This window comes from Excalfactoria chinensis, chromosome 13 (assembly GCF_039878825.1).
Source record: "Excalfactoria chinensis isolate bCotChi1 chromosome 13, bCotChi1.hap2, whole genome shotgun sequence".
Lineage (NCBI taxonomy): Eukaryota > Metazoa > Chordata > Aves > Galliformes > Phasianidae > Excalfactoria > Excalfactoria chinensis.
The window spans coordinates 13,352,507-13,376,122 of NC_092837.1; positions in this window are offsets into that span (position 1 = coordinate 13,352,507).

Sequence of the window (23,616 nt, forward strand, 5' to 3'; positions counted from 1 at the left end):
TTGCATTCTGCGCTTGGGTCCTTCTTGCTGTATGAAGCAGTGCAATGACCAGGGCTGTACCAGCTGATGGGATCCAGACACCAGCAGTGTCCTCAGGGCTGTGGCCCACTGTCCTTTGGCTGGATATAGGAATGCCAAGACAATAACATTTATAGGTCTCCCTTGGCAATATTAGGCCCTAGTTTGTCCATATTTAAAGCTGAGGTAATACTAACTTTCACTACAGTGCACAAACTTTAGTCCGTCCTTTTTCTTAGGTGAAATATTCAATTAATGTTTGGTGAGACATCAATTCTACAGAGAGAGGACATCATTACTTTGAATCGCCTTGAAGACATGCATAATTGTACTGTTAGAATCAATAACAAAATCCTTGGTAGTAATAAAATATATTTTTTCTGCTTCAGAGTATTGTTTCACCTATGGAGAGAATTAACTTTTAATTACTTTGAGAATAAAGAAAGAAACAAACAATTAGCTAAGTAAATTGAAGGCAGTTAAGTGATGAAGTCATGCAAAACATATTTTGACTGGAGATAGGCAAAAGCCAAGTGTCTGAAGATTAACACTTCTGAATGTTGGGATAAGTTCAGGCTCAAATCCCAAGATCCGAATTAGCCACTGATGTTTTGCTTTTGCACCTAACCTAAAATGGGAAAAGGACCAACAGCTTATTAAAGCAACTATTATTTGTGATGCTTTTGCAAACTGAGATAATGGATCAAGATGTTTGCTGCCTTGGAGCCAAAAATCAACAGAAACGATGTTTGCTAGTTTTCAGCTTTAAAACCCAAACTTAGTCCAAACCTGGACTCCCAAAAAACATCAATCTTTGTCTACCAGAAACCACGAAATCCTTCTGGAAATTCAATTCTCTGTTGAAAAGGTCAAATTTTGAACCTCTTGACTCTAACACTCATGTTTCCAAGCTAACTTAATAGCATTATAAGTGATTTAAACAAATCTAAAAAGAAGACTGAAAAAATATCATGTTCTTTCATCCAAAACTTTTCACTTAGAAATATCTGGAGTTATTTTTTAAGGCTTTTACTTTTTTGCTCTTTTTCACTACATTTTACCACTGAGTGCGATGAAATGAGTGATGATTCCACAATGTTCTTCCTCTACATTTTTACTGCCTTTTTCTCCTAGCTTTCATTTTGCTTCTTTTCTGTTTGTGTACAATCAAAAAGGTATAGGGAAAAAAAAAGGTAGAGAGGGACCCATTCCTAAACAATACAGATACAACTGCATTTTCCAGTTGCTTCTTCTAAACAGGGTAAAAGAGTAAAGAAAGGAAAGGTAGTACCTGAAGTGAAACATCAGCATATAAGCTATTAACATATTGAAACTGCTGGTTTTGTCTGTCAAAACCCCATGGATCCCCAAATTTTTACTTGCAGCCCAATGCAAAAAATTATACGTGTTTACAATTAAAAGCCCTTCAGACTTTGGCTGAAACATTTGGGTTTTGATCTCTTGGATATCCAGTAGAGACAACCTCATCTCACCAGTCTCCTAAAAGTACCATCAATTAGCACTGATGCATTCCCCCATTAGTCTGTTGCCAAGACACACGTCAGCAGTAAATTCATACATTTCTACAGGAAGAATTGCCACTCACATTGGTATAACAGTAGATATGTCCTAGAACATAGCTGCTTTCCTTTCAGCTTTTAGACTGGAGATTCATTTAATACAGCTAGAACTAATTAAATAAACAAATAAATAACAGCCCAGAAAACCTCCATTTTAAGGGAACTGAGTGTTATTCTAATGACAACAAACCTTTAAAACCATTCAGCAAAATGCTTCTCTTACCTCTGAAGACAGCCCATCACATAGCACACGCAAAAGAGAAAGTGGGTTTAAGGAATTTATAAAAGGTATTCAATGTCTCCCCTTGTCTTGCCACCAACATGATGCAGCTGTGGGTCACAGTGCCCAGCCTGTATTTCCATTTCCATTTGAAAAATAGGTAATTTCCTCTATTTACAAGGACGTATAAATGTTGCTCTCACTCCCTTCTGGTTATGTCAGCTCCAGACCTGACCTGTTGTCTCTCCTTTTTTATTGCTAACCCTACCAAGGCTCAGCTTTCCCTCTTTTTCCATATTTCCCCATGATTTGTATGTTTAATTTTATTTGTGTACTGGGGGAAATATTCTTCTCTGATACTGCACTGGGCTGACACTAGCAGCCTGTTTCCTTGCCATTGGGTACACAGTTTCAGAATCACGGTGGTGAATTCTCAGGCAGGAACACACAGAACAAGGCAGACCCAGCTTTAAGCAGGTCCAGTGATAAGGACACCATGAAAAGGCAGCCTTTCTGTATAGGTGAAATTAAATAAGATTTAAAAGCAAACGGAAACCTAGAGCTGTGTGTGACACCTCTAAAATCTCAGAGGTTGTTCTCAGTGGATTTGGCCTAAAGCTATAAAAATAGATTAATATGAGCCTGTTCAAACAGATTTTCAGTTGAGATCTCTCAGAAGCAGCTAGAAGAAAAATCCAAATTGTTGTTCATTTATTTCCGAGTTTCAACTCAAAGTTGAAGCCATAGGGATGGGATCTGGCCCAAGCGCTCCCAATTCATGGAAGGGGTGGGTGGTTTCCAGCCTCATACTGATATCCAGCCCCCCCTTCCCTCATCTTCCTGGGGAACTGAAGTTCCTCTTTGGGTCCACCTCTGTCTGAGTTTGCAGATCTCTCTGTTGATCTCTGAGATAGAGAACTGGGATTTTAAACTGATTTACAAAGCCAGTGCTGAGCAGACAAGCAAAATGAAATCGTAGCTGCCTGTCCCATATATACACTAAAAGGCCTTGGGGAAAAAAAAAATAAAAAATTAAAAAATCAATTAATCAATTTGTTTATGGAGGCACCTTAGCAACAGGGAGCACATGGAGCTGATTGGTTGGGTCTGTTAATAAGCAAGTTGAATTGCAGATAGTTCCATCAACTGATTTCAAATTTGGGGGTATTGATTTTTGTTAAAGAAATTCATTTCAGCTGACCCTCCTCCCTCTTCCTTTCTGTCAAAGCAGTAATATGGTATGAGTAGGAGTCCCCATCTCAAGGAGATTTTGGTATATCCACAGCTGTTCAATGGACTAAGCAGAAGTCTTGCTCAGTGCTTGGCTGCTATCTCTGTTTTCTGAAGGCACTTTAAGAAATGGTGTTCAGGAGATGTTAAAAAGCAACATATTTTAAAGCAGCTGTAATATTTGCAATGTACATTTCTCTGTAAAATAGTAAGTTCTGTTCAAAATATGTGCAAAAAAAAAATTATAGAATATTTTAGGCATCAAATGCCTAATAACACATAATGAAAAATAAAAATAAAAATAAAAATAAAAATAAAAATAAAAATAAAAATAAAAATAAAAATAAAAATAAAAATAAAAATAAAAATAAAAATAAAAAAATTGAATACTATCCTGTGGTTTCTGCAGTTTTATTTAATATTTTGTATTATATTTTTAGAGGGACATTTATAGCCTATGATGTATATGTGTTACAGTCCCTGAGCTGAATGGTGGTGCTACAAGCGGCAGGGGACATCACAGCCTCTTGACCTGCAGAGGTTGGCCCCAAGGAAACCTGTGCATCTGCAAAACTGCACCTGGGAACAGCTGGCTGTCAGTGTCACTACTGCCCTGTCCTTGTTCTGTCAGCCAAAGATATTGTTTCCTTCCTTCTGCCACCATGATGCAGCTGCCGACATCCTGCTTCCGTTTTCCTTTTCAGGGCATAAGAGCTGCTGGTTTGTAGAGGGCTGCATTGTGATGAGGCTCCAGACAAGGTAGAAGATGACAGGAGTCATTTGGGTTCCTTGCCTGCTGCCTCCCAGAACCTGGTGTACATTGCATGTGTTTCATTTCTGCTGCTGGCAGAACTGGGTTGGCCATGATTATTAATCTTCTCAGTGATTCCTTTGGAAAATTTGAGTCGCTTATGCCCATGACCTCAAAGCATCCTGATACCTTTATGTACATCTGGACTAATTCTACAGTAGTGTCATTTATAAAAAAGGAGCTACAAGCACTTACATCCTCGATGCAAAAAAAATATGTTTTGGGAGAAGTATAAACAAATGAGAATGTGAATGCTGAGAGAACAGGATCATCTAGCGTTGAGTTTCTGCAGAGGCCCTTTTATTTACTGAACATTTATGTGTATATGAATATTCAGCCCTTGATAGAGCAAAGAGCTGGTTTTGATACTAGCAGCAAAAATATTTGCTGTAAATGTCATGACACGCCTTGTCCATTATATGATTTTTTCCAGATGGTTATTTTTTTTTCAAATTACTGAATGGAAAAATATGTCTTAAGACAAGTACACACAAAAATAATTCTTTTTCCTATTATTGCTTTTTTTTTTTTTTTCTTTCTTTCCGCATTTGTAAATGTGCTGCTGCCTGCCATGGGATGATATGCTGGGAGAGCACATGCATCCTGACATCTGATTAATCATGCAAAGCAGTGGATGCATAATTCTTCACTGGCAGGGTAGCTGACCAGGAACCGTTTTATTACACTAAATGCAGAGGTGCACAGTATTCACACCCTCTTCAAGATGGTTTTTAGCACTAAAACATTCCATTGAGTGAGTGGTAGGCAGATATTCAAGCCGTTTTTAGATCCAAGTAAACCAATACTTTTGTTAGCTGGGACATGAACCTGCTTCTGGATCCAAAATGATCTCAGCTGGCAGCCCCACCCAATACAACATTTGAATGACTGTCTTGATCCTGCTCTTAATTTATTAAATTCGGTATCCATGAGGTCACTCCAGATGTGGGGCACCTCTTCTGTAAAACAACATTCAACTCTCAGCCTTGGTTTCCCAGGAAGGGGTGGAGTGAGCTGAGTTCTTCCCACACCATCTGGGGCCTGGAAAGCAGCTTCTCCAAGACACAGTTGTGCTGGGGCTGAACTGGGCAGCACTCCTTTATAACAGTAGCAGGAGTTGGGGAAGATTTCTCATGACAAGCATCATACCACACTTTCTGCTTCCTCTGTCCTTCTCCTGTTCACATTTTTGAGAATTACAGAGACCTGCCAAGCTGGTGGAGTGGAGGACTGGGTTTTTAGTGATGGCGTAGCATAGCTTTTGTCTATTCATAAAGAAGATGTTTGTCCCTGGAACGGGCTGCCAAGGGAGCTGGTGGAGTCACCATCCATGAAATGTTCAAGAAATGTGCAGATGTGGCACTGAGGGACATGGTTAGTGGGCAACATCGGTGGTAGGTGGATGGTTGGACTTGATCTTAGAGATCTTTTCCAACCTTAATGATTATATGATTCTAAGATGGGGGCCAGAACCAGAGCTTTCCAAAGAGATTTCCAAAGAGATTTCCACTTGTTTGGAAGGCATCCAGCCTTTGGCTTTCTCAGGGAGAGCAGTGGAGGTTTTTGGCTAGCAGCCCCATCAGCAGACAGAGCGTTCTCCATTGCCTTCCTGCTCAGTATGCCACCTAGCATTGCAAGAGGTGTGGGCCCGACAGATGAAAAGCTTCTGTGGGTACAATCTGCTCTTGTGTGGCAATACCACATGTGATGCCAAACAACACCCATCCCCGGCCAGGAACCATTGCCTGAAAAGATCAGTTTACATGAGCTGGAGGTTGATTTCCTCCCTCGTGGCCCAAATCTGATTCTCATGGCTCAGTTCTGGCAAAATCCTGAGCAACTTCAGGTTGGGCAACAGTTGAGATCACTTGGCATTTGGCAAAATAGAGATCTGAATGCAAAACAACGAGGTATGAACTTAGTGATTTCTCTTCTTTAAGAAACAACAACAGCAAAAACAAAACAAAACAAAAAAATTGGATAGGGGATAGAAGGGCAGAGTTCAGAGTGGTTTCAGATTCCCACAATAACAACGAAGCCCAGCTCTTTCCCAAACACTTGCACATTTCCTTAGAAACAGGTGACAGACATCTGCAAGGCTGAGTTCAGTGCTGGAACAACCCAGCCTCCCTTCCTTGGTTGTGGGTGTTCTGCTCTTACAAGAGTGAGAGAGATTCAGCTTAAATATTTCCAGACAATGCTGCAATTTATTTTAGGCGTAATAGAGGTCATTCTTTGTGGAAATAATATAATAATTGTTCTGTGTGAAAGCAGGAGAATTGCAGAGGAGCAGTAGATAGCCAACCAATACAAGTTAAACAGTTTTCTTATTTCCCAGCATCCTGGGCATGACACCCAAGGCAGTAACCCCATGGCCAGACACAAAGTAATAGAGGATTCTTTCCTTGCATCATTCAGTATTTACTAGAGGAATGGCCCTCATGGAGTCAGATGCCTTTTCCTGATCCTGAACAAACTGAGCATCCCATCAGCTGCATTAGGAAAAAAAAAACCAATAATTGAAGAACAGACGTAGTGAAAATGACCTTCCGGTACGGAGATAAACATCCTCCCTTGCTAGGGCATAGATCAAATAACCACTATGTTACATCAAAACAGAGAGGTTTTGTTCTGAGGACCCTAAATGACCTTATACCATGACCACCATCTGGTGGAGTAACACTTGTCACCTGGTATCCTCCCTCCCCAATGGGCATACTGGGGAAGGGAAGAGAAGCAGGAAGTAGAGAGGAGGAGAATCCACTTGGAACCAACCATTCATCATCAGTTTTCTCTCAGAGGACAAGAGCACAAGACAAAGAAGACATCAACTGTTTTCAGGGAAACGTAGGCTTCTCCCACTCATGGAGAAAAGAGTGAGATTCACCCACAAGGCTGTACTGCCATTTCCACTAGACCTACAAGGACGTGCTACAGCCTTCCAATTGCAGTAGCAAGAGCACAAGCTGTGTGGGTGGCGAATTGTTCCCACATTTCCTGAGCAGCACAGAAGACTCCTGTGTACTCCTGAGGTCTGCTGCATCCTCTCTGGGTGACCCTGGCTAAGTCAATTCATCTGTCTGTTCCTGTCTTTTCCCAAAGTAAAACATGGTCAATAATACCTCCTTTGCAATCTGCAAAGCTGCAAGTACACTGTATGTAAAAGGGTGGTGTTCCTGGAGCATTTCTAGCACTCCTTGCACCCTGAACTCTGGCTCTGCAATTTGATCTCTAAATCTTGATAAACACCAAAGAACCAGAAAATAAATCTGATTTCAAATCAAGTGGCAGAAAAGCCAAGACTCGACCACAAAACCTGCTATCTAACGAACAAGTTCTTCTATCTACAAATCTACCTAATACACATTCAGCTGTTCCTAGTGCTTTTTACAGGAGAAGTTGCTCTTGGAAAGTATCACCACTAAGAGAGAAAAATAAAAATACCATAGATGGTTTTCAGCTCTACATCTGTGGAAATCTCATTAGGTAGTTTTAGATGTGTGGGCATCTGGAAAAAATCATCACTCTAAACAGAAAAATATGTCATAAATGTAATAATGGGGTGTTGGAGAAGCATATGAAATTAACTTGGTTTTCAACTCAGCATCTCTAGCTGGAATTGTTAAAAAGAAAATGCTTGCATGAAGTACTTCGCAGTTTTTGTCAAGGTTGGGCAGTATGGGCCAACATGGAGTCTGAAGATTCCGAGTCTCTGAATGAAAGACATAAAACTCCAGAGAGCTACAACAGGTTGGAGCCAAGTCAGACACCTACAGAAGATGACTACAAGTGCAATGAACTCCACAGCCAGGTCAGGCTCTTTCAGCAACAGGAGGGCACTTTGCTGGGGCAGAAGTTGTACAATTGGAATTTCTCCACTTCCCTTCAACCTTTGGAAGAGAGAATGAAGTCGTGGTAAAGTCACAGTCAATTGGCACTAGGTGGTGCAGGAGTAGAAGTGGGCCAGTTTGTTGCCAGTGCACCAAATTTGGGATGGGAGCAAGCACCGTGCTGGGTGCCATGTCCACAGCATCATGAGACATCAAAATTAATGTAACTGTTACATACCAGCCCTCCAGGACATTGCAAGGTGCACATCAAGAAGGTATAAAGTGGCTGTAGATGCACTTTCCTTGGGTAGTATGGAAAGCACAAGCCACGGTCACGACTGGTCATTAAAAATCTTGTGGCAATCTCTGCAATAGAACATTCAATCCATTGTCCCAAATCTAATCATTACACTCTGCCCTCTGCCCATTTAGCATCCTTCTAGTGTTTCAATTGAGGATAGTATTGCAGTGCATTTCCTGACCTGAATAGTTTAACGGATCATAATTGTCTCATGGTTACTTCATGCTCCTGCAGTCGGTTTGTTGTATCCATCTGTTTTCTTTATTCTTACATGCAAACTGTAAGGTCTTTGGGGCCAATGCCTACTTCTGAGCCCTGTGTTAATACAGCATTGAGCACAGGGGGTCCTGATTTTTAGGTTCAGCAGCAGAACAACCCATAATTAATAAATGGCGGCTTGTCTGTTTCGAGCAGAAAAGCAGCGCAGCAATCTGTCAGGGTATAGAGGAGGAGGGTGTGACCTCTCCCATCAGGCCTGTGTCCCTTGGGGTTCTCCTGATCATCCTCATTTTCTTTGGAAAAGTTATGGTGCCTATCAGTTTTTTGTGCATTCAGTTTCACTCCAGCTCAGGAACAGATGGTGGCACAAAAGAGGAGTGACTTAAAATCACTTTGTCCTGCTCTCCCCCTCCACCTGCTCCTAATCACAAGCCATCCATACATTTAAATACCAAACAAGAGGAAGGAAAGAGCTTGTGTGCAACAGAAATACCAAACAATGTTTGCATTAGGAAAAAGAAGAAAAAAAACCCAACAACTTAGACATGCCTTTCAGCCCCTAGCAGCAGTCCCCATGGAAAATAATGTTAAAATAAACAAAAAGAAACAATTCCATTCTGACTGATGATTTTATAATATGGTCAGAGCTGCTAAATGCAACCAGCCGTCCCTCCCACACTCCCACTATCCACCCAGAACTATCCCTCTGTTTTAAGGACGTCTCTTCACCAGTGACACGTGCACATGAATTCTCTTTCTTAATGATCTTTAAGCATTATTAAGAACAAAAGAAATCCTAATCATGATATAAGCCTATTAAAGGATGACAGTGATAAATCATTAATAGTGATGCAGAATAGACAAAAACATGCAGTTAGCACTTCCACTTCTGTATTTAGAAAGAAGCAGACTGATGTATTTTTATTAAATGAGGATGATGAAGTATATTCTAGTCTATTAGTAACCAAAGATGTTAATCAGTGTTACTCAGGAGGGTCTCTTAATCTGCATACTTAGAAAACATGAAGCCAAAGTCCTATAAGAGCCAAAATCCTGTAAGACTTGGCCAAGGTTCTCTCTGGATTTGTAGTTTTATTTTGTCAGTACAGCTTGTAACAAGGGCAATTCTGAATGCCAGTCTGTGTGCCTCCTCACCTCTCCCTGGCCCCATTTCTCATATACTCCTGCTATGTGTGCCTGAGAAGGTCGAGAAGTAGGTTGGCAGGTCTATGACTGCAGGGAAAAATAAAAGCTAATTTTTAAGTTGCTATTAAGTGTTCTGTAAGATACCCCTGTATTGCAGCCCTATGGAAAATAATTGCTCATGGCAGATCAGCTGCAGTTTTCTCCAGCTAGAGACACCAAAAGCTACTGCAGATGGCTGGTCCTTGCTCTCAGGAATTTGCAAGTTGCAATAAAAAGCTGCCCTGTCCTGCTTGATTCTTGCTGGTGAGTTACCCTCACTAAGTCACATGAAGTATTGACTATGACCACCATGCCCTGCCTGCTGTCCATTAACCCCGAATTTCTTTTTTTGGCTGAGACCCATGGTTTTAAGTTGATCTCTGTATTTATCATGTTAGGAAGTGCTGTGTACTGCACTGATGAGGTTTCCATTTGTGGATGATGGCTGGATATCTGCAGAGAACCAGGAAGGGAAAGCTTGGTCTGTCTTTAAGCATTCATCCATAGCCATCCATTCAGGCACACTGACTCAGCCAGACAAATCAGGGCTCCTGCTATTTGTAACTCAGACTCCAGCCAGCATCAGACATGGGGACCTTGATGTATGCTGGAATATTCTTTAGCCTTTAGGAAACTGCCCAGCTGAGGCCCAGTTCTTCCCTTCCAAGCTTTCTCTTGAAAGCCAACTGGGAAGAAGACTCCACTTAGTCTGTCCTGATTGTGCCTGAGGATTCCAATGACCACCTCTGCTCCAAGAAAGATCATTTTCTTTGACACCTGACTCCACACTCACCATTCACATGCAGTTCTCGTCACCCATGTCTCTGCCCTGTATGCTATTGATGCCCATGGGAGCATCACATAGATTGTTTGGATGCCTGAAACAAGAAATGGCTGCACTGCTGCGTTTGTGCTGTTTGATGGAAAATTGTCTTCATCGGGGACGCTCTGATTCCTAAGCTGGAATGTAAGGAGCTGTAAATCAGTGTAGTCCCACTGCTTCTAGCAGACATACAGCATTTATGTCAGCACAGGAATTTGCCACTTCGTTACAGAGCTCCTTTAGCAACAGCTTGCCTTGAATGAGGCCCAGTGGCTGGTGAGGAGAGGCAGCAATTTTCTCTCCACCATAGTAAACATCAAACTCACAGATATCATTTAAGTCGTCCATAAGTGCACAGGAAGGCTCTGTGCAGATAGGCGTGTGTTAACAAGGAGCACACTCATATCGCACTGCTAAGTATTTTTGGGTGGCCAGTCAAGCATAGCTGCCTTTCAAACTGCCTCGGAAGGAGAAATATTAATAAACTCCCTGCAGCATGCAGATTTGATTGAATTTCTCATGGATCATAGCCCGCCTGCAGCAGGGTGGCATACCTGTCAAGCTAAGACATTGTTCCATAATTGTTCCTGATGCATTGTGTGCTAATTACCATTGCTGAAAATAATCTCCAAAGATTATGGCAGGCATCATAAATAACAAGCCAGCGGTTCGACACTGCATTATGACAAGGCCTCAATCGCTCTTATCATTTACTGGAGTGGAGCCTATGCATTAGCTTTACTAATGAATCTTTTTCATTTGTACAAGTGATGTTTCCATTTGACAATGACATGAACATAAAGTGGAGGTTAATTTACTCTATTCTGAGAGGTTCATTATTTAACCTGACGTTGAGGACAAAACAATGTAGCCTAATAGACGGCAAATAGAAATTAGTTGTGATGAATTTTGCCATTTAACACTCTCGCGCTCAGAGGCAGCGCACATGGGAAGAGGATGAGTTTGTTTCAATGGCAAAATCATTTTATTTCCACGGTTCTAACAAAACAAACAAACAAAAAAGAGACTCCCAAGCTCCCAGAATCCACCGTACCTTGTAAAACACGATGGATTTACACAGACATAAAAACCGCTGGTAACTAATGGCCCAACGTTGTCATTGTGTCAATTTTTATCAGATTAGTTGGCATTAACACTGTATCACCGATTGCCTTACAAGCCAAGCTGCTGTGAATTGAATTGGATTCAGGTAGCTATTAGAATTGCCAATTTAAACACTCGAGGCTTATCTCAGCTTTAAGCCATTGACAAAAAGGTTTGGTCACTTCCTCGACATTTTCTGACATGTGTGCTCAGGGCAAGTGATGCAGCATCCGGTCGTGGGTTGCACTCATCCCTTCGGGCCTTCAAAATGTATCTATTCAACATCAATTTAACATCATCCAATGTGGTTCAAATCAAGCAAATATTTTCCTTGTTTATTGCACGCGCTCATTGTGCTGTTTCAAGGAGGTTTATTAATAGTTTGCAATAAATTTGCTAAACAATTTGCAATAAATTATGCAGTCATATTTATAGCAGTGACACATTTTAGAGGACAAAAGTTGACCTTTCCCATGCCTCAAAGAGAGAAGGGGCAGGGTGTATCCATTACAACCCGGCCTTTCGTAGGCTCATATCCTGGTTCCTTCAGCTCCCAGAGAAGATAAAATGTATTTGCTCAAAAGCTGCCTTAATTTGTTTACAAACAGTGGTTCATATTCTCTGGGAACTGAAACCTGTAGGATCTATTCAAAGGGGTTTGCAGAGCAGCGAGCCCTTTGGACATGGGGTTTGCTCATTTTGTTTTGTTTTGTGAGGGTTTTTTAAAAATGTGTTATTTTTTATTCATAGTTTAACACAAAGCAACATCTTGAGAGGAAACACTCCAATTTCAACAGCACCGCATTTTCCAACAACAACAGAAATGTTCCTTTAATTACTTCCAACTCACATCTAATGCGCGGTCAGTGAGGGATGTGTCCGGGAGGTTTCTGCAGTGCTCCCCTGACCCCATCCCACCGCTCGCTCCCAGCTGCAGCCTGCATCACCCTCCAGCACCTGGGCTCCCCCCAAACAAAGCCAGTGACAGATACTGCAAATAAAATGCTCCCTCTTGCTGCTACATAGCAGACATGGAACAGAACAATCCTTCTTCCTGCTCAGCACCATAGGGTTTGCGAGCATCCATCCATCCATCCATCCATCCATCCATCCATCCATCCATCCATCCATCCGTCCACTGTCCTCTTCTCACATCCAGCTGGTGCCATAGGGAATATGGAGAGGAAAGGAAAAATAATACTCCAAGTTTTACCCAATATTAGAATCATTCACGTTGGAAAAGACCTCTAAGATCATCAACCATCTACTGACCATCTATATTCTGCACTAAACTCTATCCCTAAACGCCAGATCCGCATGTTTCTTGAACATCACCGGGGACTGTGACTGCACCACACATCTGTGGGCAGCCCATTCCAGTGCCTGACCACTCTTTCAGGGAAGAGGTTTTTCCTAATAAACAACCTGAACCACCCCTGACTCTACTTGAGGCCATTCTTTCTCATCCTTTCACTGTTACCTGAAAGAAGAGGCCAACTTTCACTTCCTAACAACCTACTAGAACTGCTCTAACTCCATCCTGACAAAGAAAGACAACATCGCAGGAGGCTCAGCAATCAAACATGATCAGGAATTGATCTCATTTCCAAGTGGCAGCTTCTCCTCTCATGCCGGGACTGAGTTGCTTCCTTGTCATCAGACAGCAGCCTAGAAAAGGGGCCAGTGAGGTAATAGTCTCACTTCTCAGAGCGAAGGAGGGCAGCAGTGAGAAAGAGCATTGCTATAGGAGTGAGCTGGACAGCAATTGGACTATGCCTCCATTTTACTGCATATTATTACAGCATTACATTCATAGTCAAGGGTCAGTTGCCATTTCCTGGGGTTTATAACTTGCCTGTTTTAATTAACATCAGGTTGAAACTTGGTAGGGAGGTTGGGTCTGCCCAGATGTTAATGTTATTCCAAAAGTCCCTTATATCAGTGGTGCTATTTAAAACATATAGAACATGGAACATTTAGCCGTGCACTGATTCCAGGGTTGGGCAAATAATACAAACGGGGCTTCATTTAGGAAGAGAACAACTTGGCAGGGAATTTGGGCCTCTAAAAGTAGGCTCAGTACTGAGGGGTGGTCAGAATCCTGCTTTAAAGAACTGCTTTATATGCAGCATTCTCCAGTTTTGGAGTTGTTGCTCTCATTACAAGACCTGAGCACAACCGTAGCTATAGCAAAGCGGTCACTACCACTTCTGCTCTTCTTTGCATGCTTACAAGTCATAGAAGAGATGTGAATTAGGGATTTAGATGGTACAATAGCTTTCTCCTTCATGGAAAAGCTACCATAACTTCCCCAGGCAAAAAGTGACATTTCTCCAGTGCCAACAGTGAAAAATGCTAACAAGATCATTTGTTCTGGTTTTGCTTTGATTTTGATTAGGGAATCACTGGCTACAGGTAAATATCTCAGTCTGATTGAATTTAAAGTGTGCTGTTTGCTTTGTCTGTGCTCATTAGTGAGCAGCAGGAGCCAGCACACGGGTAAGTCAATTACAGTACAGCTCTTGGTTCCTTTCACAGGCAGCTGGTGAATACCTCAGGACCACACCACCCAGGTGTTACACCCCTTGGTGACACACAAAGCATTTGCACACCCTGAGATCACAGCTAGAGCATCCTACTACTACTTGACTTTTTCCATGCAGAAATATAACTTCACCAACTCTTTCCTCCATGACTTACATTGTGTTTACCTTTGTGTGTCCCCAACAATCACCAGAGCAGTGCAAGCAGGGATATGCTTTTTCCTCACATTGTCCCCAACAAAGCTATGGCTTTAAGCTGTCTGGTCAGTGAGATGTGGCTCACCTTTTTTCATTTTCACTCAGAATTTGAGATGTATCACAATATACCACAAATATTCACCTCTTTAAAGGGTAGGACCATGGGTTGTACGAGTCCAGGAAAGTTGGGACTTTTTTCTTTAATGTCAGGGGTTATTTTCTACCAGGCAAAAGTTACAAGCAGTTCCCAAGATCCGGGGATGCAGATGCAATAAAGACAGACAAAAGGTTTGAGGTTACGTTCTTCAGAGGGGAGCCTCTTTTGTTTGTTTTGTTTTTACTCAAAGAGCATTTTTAATTTGTTCCTCCATTAGCTGTTTCCAAATATATTTGTCTTTGCCATTTTCCTCCTTTCCTGTCTCTCTCTGGTTCTGATTTTCACAGCCATTGGTAAGCACACCACCAGCGGGATCTCTTCTCTAGGATTTATGTTTATAGTTAAAAATCAATTGCATCCCAGGAATAAGAAAAAAAATCAAAAGAAAATGGAGGGAAAAAGTGGAAAATAGTGAGAGAGAAAAAGAGAAAAAAAAAGATGATCAAAATAATAAGAAAGAAATTATGTATTCTGAAGAGACTTGAACAAGCTCCCTAAGTTATGGGGAGAGCTCTCATGCCTTACATTGGCTTTGTGGCAAAGTGTTCAGAAGTGTGTATTTCAGTTAATAAATTCAAAACAAGAGAAGGTTGAACACTGGGATCATAAGATCATAGAATCACAAGGTTGGAAAGGACCCACAAGACCACCTAGTCCAACCGTCCTCCCATCACCATTACTACCCACTAAGCTACTAAACCATATCTCATAGCACCTCGTCCAGATGCCGATATTTGAATGACTACTAAGACTGTATTCCTACATGACACAATCCCTGTATGAATGAAAACCCTGACGCTTGCCAGAAGCAACTGTTGTTCACATGAGCTGTTGGGAAGTCCTGTAACTGTGTGGTAAAACAGCCCCAAATTGCAGAGCTCTGTACCAGTAAACCGGGCATGTGGCCACCACCCTGAAGATCCCTGGCTGCACAATAGCTTCCCAGCAAGCAGACCTAGGGTGAGCCATAGTATCTTCCACCACCTAAATAGCCTTTATAAAGTCACTAACTTAGAATCATAGAAACATTAAGGTTGGAAGAGACCACTATGATCATCTAATTCAACCATCACCTAGGCATGAGAAACATCTAATGTTTGCCCATACTGACAGCTGAGTACTGCTCAGGGAAGCTGACAGATCTGCAAGGGGGGAGCAATACACATAGATGGCAGTGATTCCAGCCAGCAAAACCATAGCCAGAAGAATCTGCATGGCAACAGCCTTCTGCTCTGGGCTTGTCCTTGCCCAGATTTTTGATTTTCATCTATATTAAGTGAATGGTGAAAAACTAAACTTTTCATCCAGTCATTCTCAATTTATTGCATCAGGAGGGAATAAACATCATACATTTTTCTACATTAGATCTACCCTGAGCAGAGTAGGATTTATTTTATTTAGACCACACATTGTGTGGTGTATTTATAAAGCAGAGACCTCTGAAATACAGTTCTGCTCTGGGAGGTCTCAGCTGAGCCGTATATTCAACAATCACACACTTCAGCAAGCTGGCGAATATCAATGCAATGGGCAAGTCACAGAAGAAGCCAGTCAATACAATGGAAAATTGGTACAAGAGCCGGGTGTGGGGCAGAGCAGGAGTCTGGAACCGACAGGAAACTCAGAGCCCTCTTGCAAATCACTGAGGATTTTCCCAACATCCTCCCTGCTCGCCATGAGTCACCACCGAGGCTCCACATTGAGTTATCGCCATTTAGAGTGGCATTTCCTTTCAGACTGCACAAAGCAAAGGAGCCATATTAGTAAATTTATTGAGTATTTCATTAGATCAATATGGAGTATGATTTAGGAGCCTCTGCCCAGGCTCTTTAAATCTATTTAATCAAACCAATTAATAAAAAAAAAATCTAGAAAGTTGAAACATATCCTGTAAGGTGCATCGTAAATATACTCCCTTACTTATGCTTTTGATCTCAGCCAGGTAATTAACGACTTTGGTTAAGTTCGAGTCATTCCCTCATGCCTGCTCGTGGTCACAAAGCCCCAGGGCTATGTATAGCTCATGGATTTATTATGTTTTTTTTCCAGTTGCAAAAGCTTCTCTAGCTCTGTTTTCATTTTCTTTTCAAAATTCCCTTAACCCCACCTCTTCAGGCTTCTGTGGCTCTCTAGCCCAGCAACAGCAGTGGCTGTCATGCTTTGTGCCATTGATGCAATGGAGCACAGACCCCTTCCGTCATCTTTTAACCTGTAGGATACCACAAATACAACTAAACCTTTGGCTATCCCAGTGCTTTGCCAGGGTTGTAACCTGACCACTGCACGTGCCAGAAAAGTGCTTCTCAGCAGGACATCATCTCTAGGAGAGATGAGGCAAACCAAGTGGGACAATGACTTGTTCCCTTCCCCATCCAAAAATGAAAGGGTGGGAAACATTTCTCCACAGAGTAGTGGCTCTTAATTCTTCAGCTGGAAACTCTGTCATTCAAACAAGCATGGAGGAAGCTAGAGAGAGAGGAGAAAAAAAACACATGTCCATTACAGGAGGGATGCATAGTATGCTGGAGAGAGGGAGAGCGTGAACATATTTCTTCCCAGAGTCTTTAAAGTCAAGATAGCAGTTTTATCTTGCTTTACAATCAAGGAAATCCGGGCTCTGGGGGAGAGAGACAAGGGACAGATGAATGGGTTTCCTCTAAGCACATGTAATATATATCAGAATCTGAAGAACATTGGTCATAACTCTTGGACGGTGCCCCAGAACAAAATAAATAACAGGCGTGCTGGGCTCACCAGCTGCATGGAGCAGGAGAGCTGAGCCCCAACCTGCTGCAGACAAGGAGCTTCCCTTTCACCGCTACTCCTCCGGTTTTAGCTGAACATCTATAAAAGGTGGGAAAAGGTAAAAAACAAATTCCTTTTTTTTTTTTTTTAATGCAATGCTCTAGCAAGAAACCACACATCTTTTCAAGTCAGCAGCCAGTTAATTTTCCATAGCTGTCTTAAGAACAAAAGAGCTGTAGTGACCTATTTCAGGTGAGGAATAGGTCTGGAATAGCAAAGATCAAAGTCATCCAGATTTATTTGGTAAAATAGTTCAAGGCAAATATAGAGCACTGCAGGAGACCTGAGAGGTCACATATTCTCACCACATACTTTACGCCACCACTCTTAATTCCCAATAAAAATCACAATCTCCAGAGCTACTAAGAGGATCTCATGAAGATCTTCTAATTAGACAGACAATCCAGAAACAGGCTGGAAGTGGATGTCATTCCTTGTGGGGTGGTGCCCTGCCTGGGATCTACCTGTGGCAATGAAAAGAGCAGAGGAGGAATCATCCCTTCCCAGACAGCATTTGCAAGCACAGAAATGCAAGTGTGAAACCTTTGGAGACAGCAAGAGTCCTTCCATCAACTTCAGCTGCTCTCAGAGCAAGAAGCAGCAGGCCATTGTGATTCTATTTATTCTCGTATTTGCTCATCATTCATAGAATAAGATCAAAGGTGTTCTCAAATGCTGAACTGCCAGAGAGCTTCTGAACTGATCAGACCACAAAATAGGGCACTTCCTCTCTGGTACCCCCTTTCCAGGGCATGGGGCAACAACATGTGCTGAGAAGTAGATGAGTCACCACCACTGTGGTCCCATTCTCACCCAAATCATGTTCAGCTGATGGGGGTGGAGAGGAGAAAGGACTTCTGAAAGCAGGAAAACAAATCCATAGCTAGTAAATTATATATAGCTCTTATCCCACAATTAGTTTGTAATTCTGAAGGACTGCAGACAGTCAGACTCCTGTGTAATAATCCCTGAGATCAGATTCACATTGAATTGAAGGACTTTGAAGGAGGAGATATGCAACAAAATTGGGCCAGGATCTATACCAGTTTACACTAGTAAATGGTCAGTCATGATAAAGGTTTTAGCAAAAACTCTTTTTATTTGCACAATTTTTTTTCCCCCCTGAATGTTCTCTGTCTCAGACCCTATGCCTGATTCTTCTTTATCACTACTATTGCATTAGGTGCAATAGGGTTACTCCTACTTTACACCATTGTAAAACACAAACAACAGTGCCATGGGTCAAGAGATGCACATTATATTTTCAATGCCTATTTCTAATCATCCAGACTGGAAATATGTATCTTATAGACCATATTCTATATAAAATAGTATTACAAATTGGGTGGTACTTAAATTTATTCATTCATCACAAATATTGATTACTTGTGTAGTAAGTGATAAATCAAAAAGTGGTAATCACTAAATCAAAGATTTATACGAATAAAGAGCAACAAAGCAATAAATAAATTCCCCGTACAGCCAATGATTAATAAGGTTCCAACCTGAAAGTATAAAAGCTGGCTTATAATTAAGACCATTATGGATTAGTTTTATATATAAATTTTTTCCCTTAAACATCCTGTTCTTGAAAAGGAGATAAGTTGACCCCAAACAAACAATGCTCTGAGACGGAGCAGCTGATATACTCGTGTTTACATTCAAGGCTCCGAGCTCTGAAGACACAGATCACAGGGGACGGAAGCAGCAGTGTGTTGCTGAAGTCTCACAGTCAGACCCTTTGCTCTGCCTGTGTTTCCTCTGTGCCACTGCCTGGGATAGAATCTTATGCCAGATCATAGGGTTTGTGAGCTAAAGCCATTGGAGTATGGATGCCAGTGGCTCTCTCTAATTAGTGTCTATTAAGGCACTCCAGCTGTGGGTCCTACCAACAGTTCTTGGTGCAGGCATCCAAGACAAGCCCCACACTGCTCTGCACACCCATTGCACAAAGTCACCACGAGTAAATACCATCAGCATTATCATTACTTCTCCACCTAGAGACCATGTGGGACAGTTTTGGCATGTCTTATCTCCAACACAGGTTTCAGTTTGGGCCAGCAGCTCTAATGCAGCCTGTTGAACTGGAAGCAGCGGGTCCAACATGGGATTCGCTGTGCAGTTCAGTAGAGCTAACACAACAAATATTTGTTCCCAAGTTCTTCAACCAGCACGAGCCCCTCCTTATGCCAGCCAGCTGCTTGGCAAGAGTTGCTTCCTGTTGTTGTTATGCATCAAAATGCTTCAGCCAGGCCAGTTCTTGTGCTTGGGAGTACAAGTTAGCACCCTGTGATGGCATTCCATCCTTCTGCCAACAAACTGGAGAACAGGCCTGAGAGCCTGGAAAGAAGCAACAGAACACACTGCTGTGGCTCAAGGCATAGCCTGTATTCAGAAAGATGAAGGTAAATGCCTTATTTTTCTCCAAACAGAAATGATACAACATGTTTTGTGTAATTCAAAGCGATAGTTCTCAGAAGAGATGACAGCGCTGAGAGTTATTTCAGAAGAGAACTTGGTTTGTGTTCTCCTAAAATGGTGAACAAGCTAGAAAATTAATTATTCACACATTTCTGAAACACAAACTGTGCAATGCAGTTTGGGTCCTGACAGATACATCAGAGATCTCTCCTTGTCAGATCCCATTTCACCTCTGCATGCACAAACAGGGGAAGGTGCAGGAGCCCCATGCAGCTGACGGCAGGTGCTTTGCACAGAAGCATCTTTCCTGCATAGCATTGCCTGCAAATCCTCTTTTTGACCTCATTTCGCCTCGACGCCAGCATTACTCACCCTGAATTTGGCTGCCTACCTTGCTCTCCAGCCCCTGTGTCTCTACTTATTTGCGTTAAGCATAGGACACATGGACAGAATAACCAGAGCAATGCCAAAGCTGTAACACAATCCTGCATGTTCCGAGAACAGCAGAGAAAAGACGGCATTTTGGTGGGGAGAAGGGGAGAAAGGAAAGGGGGGCTGGGATGAAGAATCAGCTAATTAGCCTCATCTACATTTCAGCTACATGGTTCATGAGTACTAAATCATTCCTGACATATTTAGGTTGCCATTTATTACCAAAATTATTCAATGTGAGTTTTGCCATTTAGGACGTGTTAAGAAAAATACTTATGCCTTCAGAGTGACTCCGTCTCCGATCCCTTCTGACATAAAGGCACCAGTGGGCCCACAGTTTTAAGTGCACGTGGGCCTGCCCACTGCAGCAACCCAAGCACACAGCTGGATACACAGCTGTAATGGGCAGGATTGCATTGGAGTCCAGGCACTGTGTGCTCAGAATTGCTTTCTTAGTCAAGAAAATTAAACATCAGTATCACCTCTATTCCCAACAAAGCTACAAGTGAGTATCTCCTGCTAGGGTAATCTTAGCATTCAGTTCACTATTCCTGAGATATACTGAAGATCTTACATGCATGAAAAATTTCACTTAGAATTCACAGACCTGAACCTGTATAATCACAATGGAAACAGGGCCTTAGACCAAAGGATACACATAAATGTGCATACATGTGTGTCACACAAGTGTTAAAGTGCCTTGTATTTTTTATTTAATTGCTCATTATTCTTCAACAGATTGTTCATTCTATTTTGAGTAAAATCAAAACAGGAATTCAAACCTCCACCACACCCCAAGCAAGGGATCTGTGGGGCATCTCAGCAGACAAGACCTTCTGGAGAGTCACTACATCCAGAAGTGTCAGTACCAAGGCACTTCACTTCCCTGCAGCCCATCACCCACCTGAGCTCCTCACTCCATCTCTGCAGGACTTCTTCCACAGCTCAGCTTTCCTCGAGTCCCAGCCCTGCTAAAGCCTCCCATCCTCTCAGGTGAAACCACTGGCCCAGCTTAGCACAGCCCTCCCTCTTGTCCAGGCCCTAACACTTCTGGGCATCGTTGGTTTCAAAATGCAGGGAGACTTCAGCTAGTTTATATGAGCCGGCCTTGGAGACAGAATCCTTTACACTGTATTTCCATTTGGTGGTGTCTCTTCTCAGCTCACCATCAGCCCAGCAGCCATCTGTCTGACCACCAGTACCACTGGTTTTCTTTCTGCTGTGCTCTCAATGCTCTTCTAATGAAGAAATGAGATTTATCACAGTGTGTAACAGTGTATGTTTGCCTCCGTAGGTCCCTGTTTAATAACTTGAAGATGCAATGGCAAATTTCAAAGAAAATTTGTCAGAGCTGCTCAAAGATATGAAGTGTGCGCAGGTTTTATGAAAGAAAAGAAAGATTCCTGGATAGAGGAAACTGCTCCTATTAATGTCTCCCACAGAGAAAATGCGAATAGCCTCACCCTTTATTAGAAAAAGGAACACTGGTCTTCCAGCTCCACCAATCCTGTTGTTCATGGAAAATACTGTATGGGGTGGATTTAGTTCAATCTGGGCTAACGCAGCCAAAAATAACTCAGAAAAATTAAGAGTTGTCTGTACATCTGTTTAAATTAGTGAAAAAACCCACCCTGCATTTGAGGTGAGATTCCCCAACTTAGTGCAAGGCATAATTTTATTGCTATGTGTTTATTTGGCCAGTTCTTTTGCCATTGAAAATCAGCATGTCTCTATGGGTGTGAATAAAGCAAAGCTGATTTTCACCACTTCAGTCCTTCTTATTGTTGGGAATATATTAAATCTACTTCTGAGTTCGAAGAGGAAAAAAAACAGGAATGGCCTTTTTCTTAAACAAAAGTCAAAGTGGGAAGGATTAGATGGCGAGATGTTTCCAATGAGTGGGTCTTGATTTTGCAGTTGGCTTCCAACTGAGTCCAAGGCAATCTGAACCTAACTTTCAGACTATCTGCTGCATTATTTTCCCAGGCATTTGACACTGATGAGATGTAACAGCAGTTTCTTCGCTTAGCTCAGGCCAGTTTCCTATCAGAGGTGCAAATTCAGATTTATCTGCTACAAGAAGCTCAATAAAAAACACCCTTTTCCCCCTCCCCCAGTCATTGGTTATCATAAACAAATCCCTCAGCAGAAGCTAAAAAGAAGATACTTTGAGGTTAAAAGCAGCCTTTAAAAGAAAATGATGTTGTACATCATCCCAAAATTTAATATGACTTTATGCACAATAGTAATGTGCCTGGTAATGCAAAGATTTTTCTAAAGTAGCTTAATAACAATCCAATATTCTCTTCCTTAAAAAATGAAAATGTATGTCAAAAAGGGATCTAATGTAGCTGCATCTTGTATCCATTGATGGAGAGAGCTGATTTACATAGATAGCATTTAACATACTATCATCATTATCCTATCAGTCTTCTGTCTAATCTGGAAGCCTTGAGACAGAGTTCTCAATGTTCTCTGAGGTAAAAAAAAAAAAGCCACCTACCAACCAAAATGATGGTAAAGGGGGAGAAAAAAATCAGTGAGGGACAGATGAATATCAAATCAGATGAGATAAAAATGGGATCTTTATTTATTTATTTATTTATTTTTAGCCAGCATAGTATGAGCTTGAAATGCTGAAGAGTAGATAAAACAAATAACGTTTAAGACCGTGGCATACGGCACCACGGTGATGAGGAATAAAAGAGAGAATTATGTTAATGGTTGGGTCTGCATGTGCTTGTGGAGACTGCTCCTGGATGGTTCATGGAGGTTTGAGGGATATGGAGAGTGTGGAACTCTAAAATCAAGGCAGTATATAGCATTCATGTCCTTTCCCTCTTTCTCCCTTTACATGAGCTTAATGCATGTGTGGGGTGTGAGCCAGTGAAGGAGGCCTGGAAGAAGTGATGGGGTCATATGGAAAAGTGACTGCTGCTGCAGGGTGGAAGAGAAGAAACACCACTTCTGTTTGTAGCAACATCTTTTCTCTTGGGAGCAATGCAACAAAGCAGGCAGCAGTTTGGGAAGATGTGAGGAGATCGGGGCAGGGCTCAGGTCAGAAGGTTAAGGCATCAAACAGCAGAAGAGAGCTGGCACCAAGGAAACAGCATGAGAACCTGCATCAGGCAGCTTCACAGCTCTGCGGCTGCCTTTGCTGCACTGCTTTACACTCATATTTAGTGGGCTTAACTGCACCAAACAAGCAAGGGCAGTGCTCAGACCTGGTGCTAAGCTGTGTCCAGGATTCCCAGGTGCTCTGCTGCCCTCCTCATGGCTCTCTGTGCTCCTGCTGAGCTCTACGTCCACTTACCAGCCCTTAATCTACCTTTCTTCACCCTGAACTGGGTGGGATGCAGGGCTACTGTTGCCTCTATTTCAAACTGGAGCACAAGGGAATGAGGGCTCTCTTAGAATCTGACAAGGATCATCATAGCCCAGATGATAACTGTATCCCCTGAGTCACTGCACCTCTCCTAACAGTCCACACTGGCCCCTTTGACAGACTGGTTGCTGTAGTGTGAACTGAACAGCTCGCATGATGCAAGGATGTGGTCACTCTCTTTGTTTGAGAAAGCATGGCAGGAATTCTCAGGCATTGATCCAAATCTGCCTTGAGTGAGCGGAAGCCTTTCCCACAGATGTCAGTGTCATTTGGGTCAGGTTCTTCCAGAAAAGGAGCAAAACATTAACATTTCCAGCGGAAAGTAACAGTTTACCTTCACCTACATCCCACCTG